General features: G+C 42.3%; 1 protein-coding gene across 2 annotated transcripts in view; it reads left to right on the top strand.

Annotated features, from left to right (window-relative positions):
- Positions 1-1,175: 1,175 nt before the first annotated feature.
- The window catches only part of RALY (RALY heterogeneous nuclear ribonucleoprotein), a 74,368-nt gene continuing 61,106 nt past the window's right edge, over positions 1,176-14,437 (top strand). Inside the window, exon 1 of one of the 2 annotated variants that reach the window (XM_023754389.1) lies at positions 1,176-1,239. The gene's annotated coding sequence lies outside the window, so the exon portion shown is untranslated. Of the gene's footprint in view, positions 1,273-14,437 lie in introns of both variants that reach the window. The other variant, XM_023754388.1, reaches the window with a different exon arrangement.

Here is a 14,437-nt window from a genome sequence, read left to right on the forward strand (position 1 = left end):
CCCAGGAGTGAGATAGAGTTAGAGTTATTCCAAAGACCCAAGTTCCATTCCCAGTTCTGCCACTGACATCCTTTGATATTGGACAAGTCACCTAACCTCTGAGGCTCAGTTTTCTCATACGTAAAATGAGGAGAATGAGTAATTTCTCCATGTGTATCTAGTATGTCATCCTTCCCATCACTGCATTCTAGCTATATTGACTTATTGACTTGCTCCTTAAGCATAATCAGCTTATTTTTGCCTATTGCCTCAGGGCCTTTGCACTTGTTATTTCCCCCCTCTCTAAAACACTCTTCCCTTAGAGCTTTGCAGATCTTACCCCATACTTATTCAGGTCTCTGTCTAGTAGTCAATTCTTGAAGAAGCCTTTCCTGACCATTTTACCTAAAATAGACCTCATTAACAGCTTGGAGGGACCTGGAGGTTATTATGCTAAGCAAAATAAACCAGTCAGAAATAGACAGATATCACATGATCATATCACTATATGTGGAATCTAATGAACAAAATAAACTGATGACAAAATAGATCCAGAGGTACTGGAAGCATGGAACAGACTGATGAATTGTAGAGGGAAGGGGGGGGGGTGCGAGAAGAGCTTAACCAAAGCATTTATATGCATATATGCATAACCCGTGTACTCAGACAATAGTGCAGTGAAGGCCTGGGGATGAGTGGAAGGGGTCAATGGGGGAAAAAGAGGACATCTGTAATACTTTCAGCAGTAAAGATAAATTTTTTAAAAATAGACTTCATTCTCATTCTTTCTTCCTTTACTCTTTTTTTTTTTTAAATCGCACTTATCATGACTTGCAATGATATATTTAATTATTAACCTATCTTTTGCTAGGATGCAAGACATGTGAGGGCAGGGACTTTGTTTATTTTATATTTTTAATCCTCACCCAAGGACATTTTCATTGATTTTTCAGAGGTGGGGAGGGGGAGAGAGAGAGAGAGAGACATCCATCAGTTGCCTTCCACACAGGCCCCACCAACCAGGGCTGTGGATCAAACCTAGGTATATGCCCCAACTTGGAATCGAACCCACGACTCTTTGGGGTACTGGACGATGCTCAACTGAGCCACACCAACCAGGGTGCGGGCAGGGACTTTGAATGCCTGCACATACCTAAATTTTGAGCAGGACCCTGACTGAATTCCCTCTCTGTTATAGGTGAGCCCTGTTCCAGAGGCAGCTGGTGCTGATCCCGTAATCGCAGACTGAGCTCAGCCTCGGTGAGTGAGGCAAACTGGCAAGCTTGGGCTAAGGTACAGAGTAACTAGTTTGGGGCTTATTTTTACCCTTACTACAGATAACGTATAGGTGATTACTCTTCTATTCCATGTCTAAGAGATTGACATAGGCAGCCTCCTGTATTGAGAGGAAAACTGAACTTATTTTACTGGAGTTGTCATGAGATGGTCTTTTCCCATGAATAAGGCAGAGCAGGTTCAATGCTTTCTGGCTTCCACCAGCTGCTTTGTGCTGCAGATCTGAACCTGGCAGTTCCCACAAGCTCTCTTAACATGACCTTATAGCCCTTAGACTTTCCTGATTCCAGTCTTGACTGTGCCCTACCAAGCCCATAAGTCAGCTTTAGAAAATCCTGTAGTTTTATCAGTCCTGCAAAATGTGATCATGAACAGTGGTGAGGGTGGAGTGATCGAGTAGAGCTGTGTGAAGGGGAAGTCAGGGGGAGCTTAGAGGGAAGACAGCAGATAATGAGATGGGAAGGGAAATCAATCTATTTTTTAAAGATTTTTATTGATTTTTAGAGAGAAGAAGGGAGAGAGAAACTCGATAATGAGAGAGAAACATCAATCAGTTGCCTCCTGCATGCCCCCTACCAAGGATCGAGCCCGAAACCTGGGCATGTGCCCTTCCCAGGATTTGAACCAGCAACCATGCTGTGCATGGGACGACCGCCACACTGGTCAGGGCAGGAAATCAACATCTTAAGAACTAATTGTGTTATGGATCTTACTTACTCTAGACAAAACCCTATTTAATAGATGAGGGAATGGAGGCTCAGGCAGCTAAAATAATTTGCCTAGGGTTCATACCTGGGCAAAGCTGATGTTAGAACCTAGGTCAGCCTAACTGTAAATAGCATTGTTCTCCCTGACTTGGCAGGCTTTCTTTGCTTTTTTTTTTTTTTTTTTTTTGCTAATCTCCCTGGAATACTGATTTTTCTTATAAGTTCAAGAAGACAGACATCCTTAGAGATTCAGAAAGGAGGTCCAGTTATTTGAGGGGCCCAGAAGGGCAGGTAGCAGTTGGGGGTGCCTTCTGAGCAATGGCATTGCTAGTGAGGGGATAAGAGGCTAAAAATGATAAGAAGAACCCTTCAAGCAGGCAGAGGCCTAGGCTAAATACAGAAGAAAGCACCTGTTACACATTGGGTCCTATAAACACTTGGACCAGAACAGACAGGAATCTGGAGAGCTGGGTTGGAGCTGAGAATCGTGGGTTTTTATCTTCTCTCTCAATATCTGCCTTTGGACAATCTCCATTATCCTATTTGTAAAATTGGAGTGCTCCCCACACCTCACATGTCTATTGTGTGTACAGTAACCAAGGAGGATGTTATAGAGAATCAAATGAGAAATGCAAGTTGGAAAGCTTTGTAAATTGTAAAGCAGCATGACCGAAATGAGAGAAAGTAAGAAGAAAACCTAAGTGTCCCTGACATCTCAGTCCCTGACCTGTTTGTCATTCCGTTTCCCAAAGGTAAAGGGAGGGTTTTCCTTTGGAAATTTCTACTGTAAATCTTTTCCCATGTCCTTCTGTCCTTCTGCAGGCCCTTCCCAAAGCTCAATCTTTTCAGAAGGGAAGGGATCTCAGGGCACAGAGACAGAGCCAGGCAGCATCAGCAGCCATGATTTGCAGCATGTTGGTTGCCGAATGCAGGTTTAAATGCACTCACACAGCCTGGTTCCAAGGCCACTGCCGGCACAGATATTAACCCTTTGCACTCCGAACCATTCTGGACATTGGCAACCAGCTACTCGACGCTACTTTGCGGCGGAAACGTGCATTTACAGACCCTCGTATTATTTAGTATAATTTTGGAACCAAGTAACGTATTATAATGATATTGGACTTATATGAATTGGGTGACATCGAGGAATGTATATTTGCAAAAAACCCCAATATTTTATTGTTTATAATTTTGTACAGTATGATAAGTTTTGTAACACTCCCCAATATGCATTGCAGGCTGATTAGTGCATGTTTGACAGTAATAAGTGGTTTGACGCCTGCCACCAGGTGTTTTCCTGTTAGAACACACAATTCAGTCCCGTTTTCTTTGTCCCACATTGGGAATATGTAGTTTATTGTTTAATCCGACACAAAACCCGCTGACATTTCTTGTATATATCTTAGTAATTTTACGATATTTTGATTTAATTTCTTGTGCCATTTCAAGATAAAACTTCAGGGAAACATGCATGTCTCAAAAAGTTGCGTTGAAATAACTCAATTCCCCGTAATCACTAATAAACTGCAATGTCCCCTGAGAGGGGACATCCGAGTGATATGCTAGAATTCCGATGTCCCCTGAGAGGGGACAGCGGAGTGCAAAGGGCAGTTTTCAAGAGCTCATTCCCAGCATGTGTTTGCACTCAACCACTAGTTCTACTAATATGTTGCCTTGTTCCCTACTGTCATCTCAAAAGAGGAAGGCTATTCCTATTTTGGCTGTAGGTTCCAGGCACCGCCTTTCCCACCCCCAACTGCTAGTGAGAAAGGCACTTACACATGTGGCCTCATAACTTATCAGAGGTCATGTTTCCCCACCATCTCTTTCTCACCCTTGGCCAGTGAAGGGGGCCACTTTCTTAATACTATGTAACAATGGACATTCTGTTCTTCCCTCTGTCTGCCTGAGGGTGCACAGAGGGGTCTGTCCCCTACCTGGTGCTCTTGGTTGGCCAACCTTCCTTCCTATTTTGAATCTCCAGACTCTTGTTTGCCACCTCTTTTTGTTTGGTTAATCTAAAGTTTTATAGCTTCTGGCTTTTTCATGTCCTGGTTGCCAACTTTGGATCTTTATTTGTTTGTTTTAAAGACTAGTTTATTGATTTTTAGAGAGAGAGGAAGGGAGAAGAGAGAAACATCAATGTGAGAGCATCTATTGGCTGCCTCCTGCTCACTCCCCCCCACCTCCCAGGCAACCTAGGCATGTGCCTAACCTAGAAACTAGCAACCTTTTGTTGCAACTGAGCCACAGCAGCCAGGGCCCACATTTGGATCTTATTGTTCTTATAATAACTACCCTGTGAAGAAGTTCCACCATTGACTATTTTAAAATTTGAATGATTCCGCATTAAAAAAATATATAAAATACTGATATCCATATAGTAGCGTATTTATCTAACATCCTCAGCTTTGTAGAGCCTGACTAAAGAACAAGGAGGAAGCAAGTCATTTTCATCCTTAAGCCCTTGCACAGCACTAGTTTATTCTTATTATTACATGTTATTGTAACAAGTTTAGCAGTTTGGTTTCTATACCCCCATAAAATTAAAAGCAACATATAAAAAAGCAGGGAGGAGCTGCTCTACTGACAGTAGCTAGTGGTGAGAGCTGAGAACCAACAGTAAGGGAGGAGGTGAAAGAAGAATGATAAGAAAGAAGCTAAAATGAGTATGGAGGCCATTTAATTTAGGGGCAACAGCCCTACGGACATATCTGTGCTTCAATAAGTGGTAATTTTTAAGGTAATTTTAGGTTGCTCTTGAAGGCCAGAGGTATCAGAAAATGTTAATTATAATGTCTATTATGTGCTATACATAAATTGATTTCATTTTCATAGCAACTTAGGAGTTAGGTGGTGATGTTCTCATTTTATAAATTACTGAGACTTAGAGAGGGACACAATAGACCATGATTGGAAGAGATAAGCTTAGAATCCAGAAGACTCTGGCTTCAGAAAACCAAGTTTTTCTGCGCTCATTCTCTGTGATCCAAAACCCTGGTCCTTTTCAGCCTCTTGGGCTAGTCGTTCTTTCCCCCACCCCCCTTTTTTTTCATTCTCCTATATAACATTTTCTTTTTAAAGACGTTCAGTCAGTTAGTGAGTATTTGAGTGTCTACCATGTGCCAGGCACAGTTTTAAGTGTTTGAAATGTAGCAGTGAAGAAAATATTCTTCTCTCTTGTAGTTTACATTCTAGTGAAGGAAAATAGATAAATGAATATTATGAAGAAAAATAAAGCTGGATAAGGGGATAGGGAGGGGCTGTGTGATGAAAGAAGGCTTCTGTGAGAAAATAAAATGTGTGCAAAAATATGCAGTAACTGAGAAACCAAGATGGCGGCATAGGTAAACACCGGAGTTTGCTGCCTCGCACAACCACTTCAAAAATACAACTAAAAGACGGAACGGACATCACCCAGAACCACAGGAAGGCTGGCTGAGGGGAAATTCTTCAACTAGAAGGAAAGAGAACAACATACCGAGACTCAGAGGAGGCGCAGTGCGGAAAATACAAAGGTGTGGAGGTGCGGCAGAGCGGGCTGGTGGCTGAGGGCGTGGTTGTCGTTTTCAATCGGGAGGGAGTCTCAGGCTCTGAGCTCCAGTTCTGGGCGAGTCTCTAGGGACCCAGACTCAAACGGGAGAAGCAGGACTGTCTGGCATCTGTGGAACGCGAGGGCAACCTTCTCTCCCAGGTTTGCAACGGTTGCTGGGATGCTGAGAGGCAGAGCCTCTGGGGACGGGACTGAGAGCAGCCATAACTGCTCCCTCCACCCGCCCTGTTGATCCCGTGCGACCCGCCCCGCCCAAGCCCTGCGCAGAGCCATTTGCCGGATAGCCTCCGGCAAAGGCTAGATTAGCACCTCCCCAGAGGACAGAAGTTTTCCCACTGCAGACACAGCTGATTCTCACAGCCAGTTGGCCTGGAGGTCAAATCCCCCTAGTATTAACTACAACAATCAAGGCTTAACTACAACAAGACTGTGCACAAAGACCACTAGGGGGTGCACCAAGAAAGCATAAAAAATGCGGAGACAAAGAAACAGGACAAAATTGTCAATGGAGGATATTGAGTTCAGAACCACACTTTTAAGGTCCCTCAAGAACTATCTAGAAGCCGCCGATAAACTTATTGAGATCTACAAGAAATCTAATGAGACCCTTGATGCTGTGATAAAGAACCAACTAGAAATTAAGCATACACGGACTGAAATAAAGAATATTATACAGACTCCCAACAGCAGACCAGAGGAGCGCAAGAATCAAGTCAAAGATTTGAAATGCGAAGAAGCAAAAAACACCCAACCAGAAAAGCAAAATGAAAAAAGAATCCGAAAATACGAAGATAGTGTAAGGAGCCTCTGGGACAGCTTCAAGCGCACCAACATCAGAATTATAGGGGTGCCAGAAGATGAGAGTGAGCAAGATATTGAAAACCTATTTGAAGAAATAATGACAGAAAACTTCCCCTACCTGGTGAAAGAAATAGACTTACAACTCCAGGAAGCGCAGAGAACCCCAAACAAAAGGAATCCAAAGAGGACCACACCAAGACACATCATAATTAAAATGCCAAGAGCAAAAGACAAAGAGAGAATCTTAAAAGCAGCAAGAGAAAGAAACTCAGTTACCTACAAGGGAATACCCATACGACTGTCAGCTGATTTCTCAACAGAAACTTTGCAGGCCAGAAGGGAGTGGCAAGAAATATTCAAAGTGATGAATGCCAAGAACCTACAACCAAGATTACTTTATCCAGCAAAGCTATCATTCAGAATTGAAGGTCAGATAAGGAGCTTCACAGATAAGGAAAAGCTAAAGGAGTTCATCACTACCAAACCAGTATTATATGAAATGCTGAAAGGTGTCCTTTAAGAAGAGGAAGAAGAAAAAGGTAAAGATACAAATTATGAACAACAAACATGCATCTATCAACAAGTGAATCTAAGAATCAAGTGAATAAATAATCTGATGAACAGAATGAACTGTTGATTATAATAGAATCAGGGACATAGAAAGGGAATGGACTGACTATTCTTGGCGGGGAAAAGGGTGTGGGAGATGCGGGAAGAGACTGGACAAAAATCGTGCACCTATGGATGAGGACAGTGGGTGGGGAGTGAGGGCGGAGGGTGGGGTGGGAACTGGAAGGAAGGGAGTTATGGGGGGAAAGAAGAGGAACAAATGTAATAATCTGAAAATAAAGATTTAATAATAAAAAATAAAAAAAATATGCAGTAACTGAAGTAGTAAGATATACTGTATATCTTGGGGAATAACATTTCAGGCATAGAGTTCAGCAAGTTCAGAGGCCCTGAAACAGGAGTGTGCTTATTGTGTTTGATAAAAGGAGGTCAGTGTGGCTAGAGATGAAGTCAGCAAGGCTGTACGTATGAGTGGATTATGGAGAAGTCACAAGGTTAGACAAGGACCCAGATCGTGTAGGGTTTTATATTGAGTGAAATAGGAAGTCACTGGAGAGTTTTGAGTAGAATGACATACTCTTGATGTCCATTAAAAACAAAAAAAATCCCTCTGCCTGATTGTACCAGCTAGGACCTCCAGTACAATGTTGGATATAATTGGTGAAAACAGACACTTCTCCAATTTTAGGGAGAAGTATTCAGTCTTTCCCCATTAAGTATGGTGTTAGCTGTAGGTTTTATTGTATATAACTTTTATCAGGCTAAGTTCCCTTCTATTCCTAGTTTATTGAGAGGTTTTATTATGTATGGGTGTTGGATTTTGTTGTGTGGTTTTTGTCCTTTATTGTACTAACATGACAATACATTGATTTTTTGATATTAAAGCAACTTTATATTCCTAGAATAAATTCCACTTGATCATAGTGTATAATCCTTTTTATTTTTACATGGTGTTGGACTTGGTTTGCTAATATTTTGTTGCAGATTTTTATCTGTATTCATAAGAGATATTGGTCAGTAGCTTTCTCTTAATTACTAATTCAGTAATTTTTTTTACTTGTTTTAGGTGTACTTAGGGTAACATTGAAGTAGCAAGAGCTCTGAGCAATGCCTGAGCTTACTGGGTACATATTTGTGGCCTTTAGTTTTCTTATCTATAAACAATGAGCAGCTTTTACCCAGCCTACTGTATAAGGCACATTTCAAATAACTGCTATATATAAATCTAAAGGACTATTAATGTTAGTGACTATCGTGACAGGGACCTGGACAGAGTCAGAAGGTCTGGGAGTAGTGGCAGTGCCTCATCATCCTTCAAGGTGTGGGGATGAATGTCTGCCCAAAGTGGACCTTGTAGCTTAATAAAGCAGGAGGTTCATTGTCTGCTAGTGTAATCATCCTATGGCCCCAAGAGAATCAGTGGAGAAAATCTGAGGGAGGCTGACAGAGTAGCTCATATAAGAAACAACTGCCCTGGTTCTCTCCTCACCCAGGAATTTTGCCCGCATTTTATTACTTTGTTTCTCAGCTGGCTTTCTTGAGGGTTGCTGTCACAGAAAAGCAATAAGACTCAGCTCGCTTATGGGGAAGGAATGGTGTGCAAAGGGCTCTGGGCCCTGTGTCTCCCTCCTTCCTTCCCCAGTTTTCATTAAAACTAAAGAGGATTTTTCTGTCCTACTGGAGCATCAGGCCAGACAGAAGAGGTACTGATAGATCCTATAGGTCAGATCAATCAGAGGGCAGTTCTGAGGATGTTGGCCGTGGCAGAAAAGCAGGGTCCTGAGCCCAAAGTGTTGAACCCTGAGAAGACTAAGACATGAATAAAAGGGACTTATGATGGGCAAATGTAGAAAAATAACACAAAACTATCCTACAGAATACCATGTTAACACAAAAGCAAAAATTGCTTCTTTTGAATGATCTGTCCTTTTGTATTATTTGAGTCTCCACTCACCTCCTTTACTCTCATTGCCCTCTCCATTTTCCCAATTGGCATATCAGTCAAGAGTTATGGTAATAAGTGCATAGGCCAAGAGATAAAAGTTACCTATAGTATAACTGACCTTTTGGGAGATTAATTAACTGTGTCTTTCCCACCGTTGCAAATAGTTTTTAAAACCTTAGGCCAGTGGTCGGCAAACTCATTAGTCAACAGAGCCAAATATCAACAGTACAATGATTGAAATTTCTTTTGAGAGCCAAATTTTTTAAACTTAAACTATATAGGTAGGTACATTGTTATTAACTTAATTAGGGTACTCCTAAGCTGGCCTTTGCTAAAAACGTCCTCAATCTGATTGAGGTACGTTTGCTGAGGTCGACCCCTTCCAACTCCCCCATCCATATTCGTCTTGTATACTTGTTTCGTCTATCTCCTTTCCGAAAACTGACTTTTGCGCATGGGCCACGAAGTTTCAATCGCACTGTACGTGCGCGCTCGCACGTGGTATTTTGTGGAAGAGCCACACTCAAGAGGCCAAAGAGCCGCATGTGGCTCGAGAGCCATGGTTTGCCAACCACCGCCTTAGGCCATATGATACTGGGGAAAGAGAGGAGGCCTTAAAGCCAAAGGTTTGAGTCCTTGCTCTGGCGTTTATTTCCTGTATGACTAATCTCTCTGAGCTGTAGTCTTCTCATCTGCAAAATGGGGACAATAATGTCTATATGGTTATTGTGATGCTAATAGGAGATGATGAAAAAAATGCCTGGCCTGGATTGTTGTTCAACCGCTGGTAATTGAAGTAAATTCTGATACCATGTGTTCATTGTCAGATTGTAGTAAAAGGTATTACAATCCAGGCTTTTAATCCTGTTCTACTAACTCAACCTTGAGAAAGCATTTGATAATTTTTGGACCACAGTTTCCTTAGCTCTATAAAGAGGGAATGAGGTAGAAAGTTGATCTATAATTGCTGATGTCCCTTCCAGTTCTGTGCCTTTAAAGGCATATTGGGCCCTGGCTGGTTTAGCTCAGTTGGATGGAGTGTTGGCCTGCAGACTGAAGGGTCCCAGGTTTGATTCTGGTTAAGGGCACATGCCCGGGTTGTGGGCTCGATCCCCAGTCGGGGGTGTGCAGGAGGCAGCTAATCAATGATTCTCTCTCATCATTGATGTTTTTCTCTCTCCCTCTCCCTTCCTCTCTGAAATCAATAAAAATATATTAAAGGCATATTGGTCTGTGGTTCAAAGGCATCAAAGAGTTAAAAGGGAAAAAAAAGTCAAGAGGAGGCCAAAGGAGAAGCCTTAGCCTCAGTCCTGCTGAAGCCACACCAGGAACAGTTACAAAGAAAGAGCCCTTCTCTACAAAGAGAAGGTGTTGGAAGTGTCTGGGAGTCTGCTGCTGGAGCAGTGAATGCCTGTCATCCAGCATTTGGAAAAGAAATATCAAAGAGAAGATGAGCCCTAACCGGTTTGGCTCAGTGGATAGAGCGTCGGCCTGCGGACTGATGGGTCCTAGGTTCGATTCCGGTCAAGGGCATGTACCTTGGTTTCGGGCATATCCCCAGTAGTGGGTGTGCAGGAGGCAGCTGATTGATGTTTCTCATCGATGTTTCTAACTCTCTATCCCTCTCCCTTCCTCTCTGTAAAAAATCAATAAAATATATATATTTTTTTTAAAAGAGAAGATGAGAATAGCCTAGGACAGCGGTTCTCAACCTGCGGGTCGCGACCCCTTTGGAGGTGAACGACCCTTTCACAGGGGTCGCCTAAGACCATTGGAAAACACATATAGCATATCAGATATTTACATTACGATTCATAACAGTAGCAAAATTACAGTTATGAAGTAGCAACAAAAATAATTTTATGGTTGGGGGTCACCATAACATGAAGAACTGTATTAAAGGGTAGCGGCATTAGGAAGGTTGAGAACCACTGGCCTAGGAGGTTGGAGACTGAGTAGAAAGCAAGTATGAGAAAGACCATGCGGCATAGAACCTTGTTTGTGCACCATTACCCACTTTCTGGGTGTTCCCAGTCAAGCTATTTCTCTTTCTGCAGCCTCCATATCTTCATCTATAATATATTCTCCATCAGGTGATATATTCTCCAAGGGCCTCTTCAGGGCTTTCTAAAATTTCACTGTCCACTCTCTTCTGGCTCTCAAATTGTTTGTACCTAGTTTTTGCTGGTGTTGAGAGTATCATTCATATGAGAAGTTTCCTTAAACAGCTAGGCTTTATCTAGCCCTAGAGTATTTAGAATGCTCTTGAAACCACAATTTCAGGCCACTAAGATCATAAGTTTTCAGATCGAGAAATACCTTGGTCCACCTTGTTCAATTCCCTTATTAATGCAGCAGAGTAGATAGACTACAGGCTTTGACAGCAGACCTTGAATTCAAGTTCCTGCCAGTCCTAACTTAAATCTCTCTGAGTTATAGTATCATCATCTGAAAATTAGGATATTGATAATAGAGCAGGCACATTGAGAATTACTATGTGGAGGAGGAAAAAAAACCACACTGGAGAGGTGAAGTCATCTGCTCAGGGTCGAGCTCACACCAAAGCCTGGGTTTTATTGTGTCTTAGTCCAGGGTTTTCTTCTCCTCTGGAGCCAAGGTCAGTTGTACCCATACAAATGTACTAGCAAAGATTGGAACTGAAAGCATGTCAGCTTTCTTAACATCTCTGCCAGCAGCCTTCTCAATTCCCCTGTGGCGTGTGTCAATAACACAGCCCGAACTTGTTTTAGAAACAAGCGCTCCATAAGCACTCCTGTTTGATTTGCTTTGGCTGGAACAGGATCCAGATGCTCTTAGAAGAGCACAACAGACTCTCCAAATCAGCCCATTCCCATTCTGAGCCACTGGTAGCTCTGATCTGCAGCTGGCTGGGGTTTGTCCCCAAGTCCTCCCTACATATCATGTGAGTCACATTTAGTAGTCATGCTATTTGCCTTTTCCCTCTTGATAGAAGTAGCATTTATTGAATGCCCACCTACCATGTGCAGGTATTGTAATAGGTACTTTAAATGTATTATCTCCCTTAATTAAAAAAATAAATAAATAAGGAAGGGAGAGAGAAGCATCGATGATGAGAGAATTGTTGATCAGCTGCCTTCCTGCACGCCCCTACTGGGGATCGAGCTCACAACCTGGACAAGTGCCCTGACCTGGAATCGAACCGTGACCTCCTGGTTCATAGGTCGACGCTTAACCACTGAGCCACACCCCTCTCATCCTTGATGTTTCTATCTCCCTCTCCCTTCTTCTCTCTGACATCAATAAAAACAACAACAAACAAACAAAAACACCAGAGCTGCTCTGCCCCAAAGGGTGGCTTGGTCAGTTGGAGCGTTGTCCCACACACCAAAAAGTTGAGGGTTTGATACCGGTCAGGGCCCATCCTAGGTTGCAGGTTCAATACCTGGTCGGTTACTTCCATCAAGAGGGAAAGGGCAAATAGTAAGACTACTGAATGTGACTTACATGGCAGGCAAGGAGGACTTGGAGACAGTCACATCGATGCTTCTCTGTTTCTCTTCCTCCCTCCCTTCCACTCTCTCCAAAAAGCAATGGAGAAATATCCTGGTGTGAGGATTAACCAAACAAACAAATAAACAAACAGCTGCTCTGTTTGAAGTGGAGGTGGGGAAGTGCTGTGATGTTAGAACCTTTTCAGCTTTCCCCTTACCCTCACTAAAGATAGCCCCTGCCTTAAACTTCCAGGGTTCCCAGGACCCTGACCAACTGACCTAGACCAACTTTCTCATTTTATAACTGTGAAATTGAGACCCAGCAAGGGGGCAGTAAAAAATATGTCTAAGGTTGCACGGTGAATTAGTGGTAGGTCTCCTGACTCTTAGTCTGGTGCCCTGTTCGTAAGTGACCACCTGTTCCACTTCACTAACATCCTGTGCTTGGCTATCAGGCTTCTCTTGCCTCCTGGCATCTGGTTCCTGTGAAGTAGGCAAGCCTGTGGATGGGAGTAATTCTTATACATATGGTGAGCATGTTTCAAGTTTTGTTTAACTTTTTAATGTGGGAAACAGCAGAAAGAGAATAGCTGAGAAACTAGATTTATGTTGGTGGTGGAAAAAGGATTGCTGAAATTAAATTGCTAAATTAGATCCAACATTGGTTAATGTCCTAATGAAATGAACCCTTGGTGTTATCCTCTCTGCTTTAAAAAACTGCACCAGCTGTAACCGGTTTGGCTCAGTGGATAGAGCGTCGGCCTGCGGACTTTCAGGTCCCAGGTTCGATTCCGGTCAAGGGCATGTACCTGGGTTGCGGGCACATCCCCAGTAGGAGGTGTGCAGGAGGCAGCTGATCGATGTTTCTCTCTCATCGATGTTTCTAACTCTCTATCTCTCTCCCTTCCTCTCTGTAAAATCAATAAAATATATTAAAAACAAAACAAAACTGCACCAACTCAGTTTTCTACACCAACTCAGTTTTCTAACTTTACAGTTTTTAAACACTCAGTCTTTAACCATTTGTGAACAGTAAGTCAAACAAACTTCCATACTCCAGTTGTGTCAGATGACTCTCAGGTACATATTTTAAAATGTTCTAACATGACCTTAAAAGGTCACACAATAATTTTTGGCCTTACTTCCAAGTTTTGGATACTTTTCTTTAACATATACTATTGAAAGTGATCAGAGCCTATTATGTTAAAGAGAGCTAGAGCAGGCCCAGCCCAGGAAATTACCTTTCTGCTCAGTTGTACAGACACGACTTCTTTGCTAAAGCTTCTGCAGATAGCGCATCAGCAAGATGTTGAGCTCTCCTGCAGCTCTGCTCACTGGCCTGCAGTTTGGCTTTTGTTAATCCTAGACTTACTTCTTCCCTGGTCAAGGAGGTGTTTTTTCCTGCCTCTAATTATTCTCAGGATCATCTTGGATGAAAAGAGGTTACAGAATTACTTGTGGAGGAAGTTTGGTTTTGTTTTGAGCATAGAGTTGTACTCAGGTATAGTAGGTAACTGCTTTTTCATTATATGGTTTTATCTCTGAACATTCTGCCCATCTCTCATCCCCATTGTTACTACCCCAGGCCAGATCTTAATCATCTCTCTCTTGGACTATTTTAATTGTCAACTAATTCATCTCCCCACTTCCAGTCTTTATTCCTAAAATATAACTTCCTTTCTCTCTCCATAGATTTTAAGATACCGATCTTACTCCTATCACTTCCTGCTCATAAAACTTCTAGAATAAATCCAATCCCCTTAGCATGACATTCAAGGCTCTGCAAAGACTATTTCTATTCATTCTTTCCAGCCTCTCCTCCCCCTCTTCCTCAGGCTTTCAGTTGCATTGGAGTTCATATTAGTGGATAAAAATATTAGGGAAACCAACTATTTTGGATAATATGAAGGAAGATCTAACAACCTGATCAAATCTGCCAATGAAGATTAGGAAGCATTCTTAATTGATAAACATTCCAATTTGATAAACATTTGTGCCTGGCACCAGGGGTAGCTACTTAGGAGTAAGGAAAAGGCAAACACAAGGTCAAGGCCTTTGAAGTCATGTTGATCAAGGAAGATAGGCAGGTAAAATAAGTAGACGACAGTGA

Source organism: Myotis lucifugus, unplaced genomic scaffold (assembly GCF_000147115.1).
Source record: "Myotis lucifugus unplaced genomic scaffold, Myoluc2.0 scaffold_60, whole genome shotgun sequence".
In the NCBI taxonomy this organism is placed as follows: domain Eukaryota; kingdom Metazoa; phylum Chordata; class Mammalia; order Chiroptera; family Vespertilionidae; genus Myotis; species Myotis lucifugus.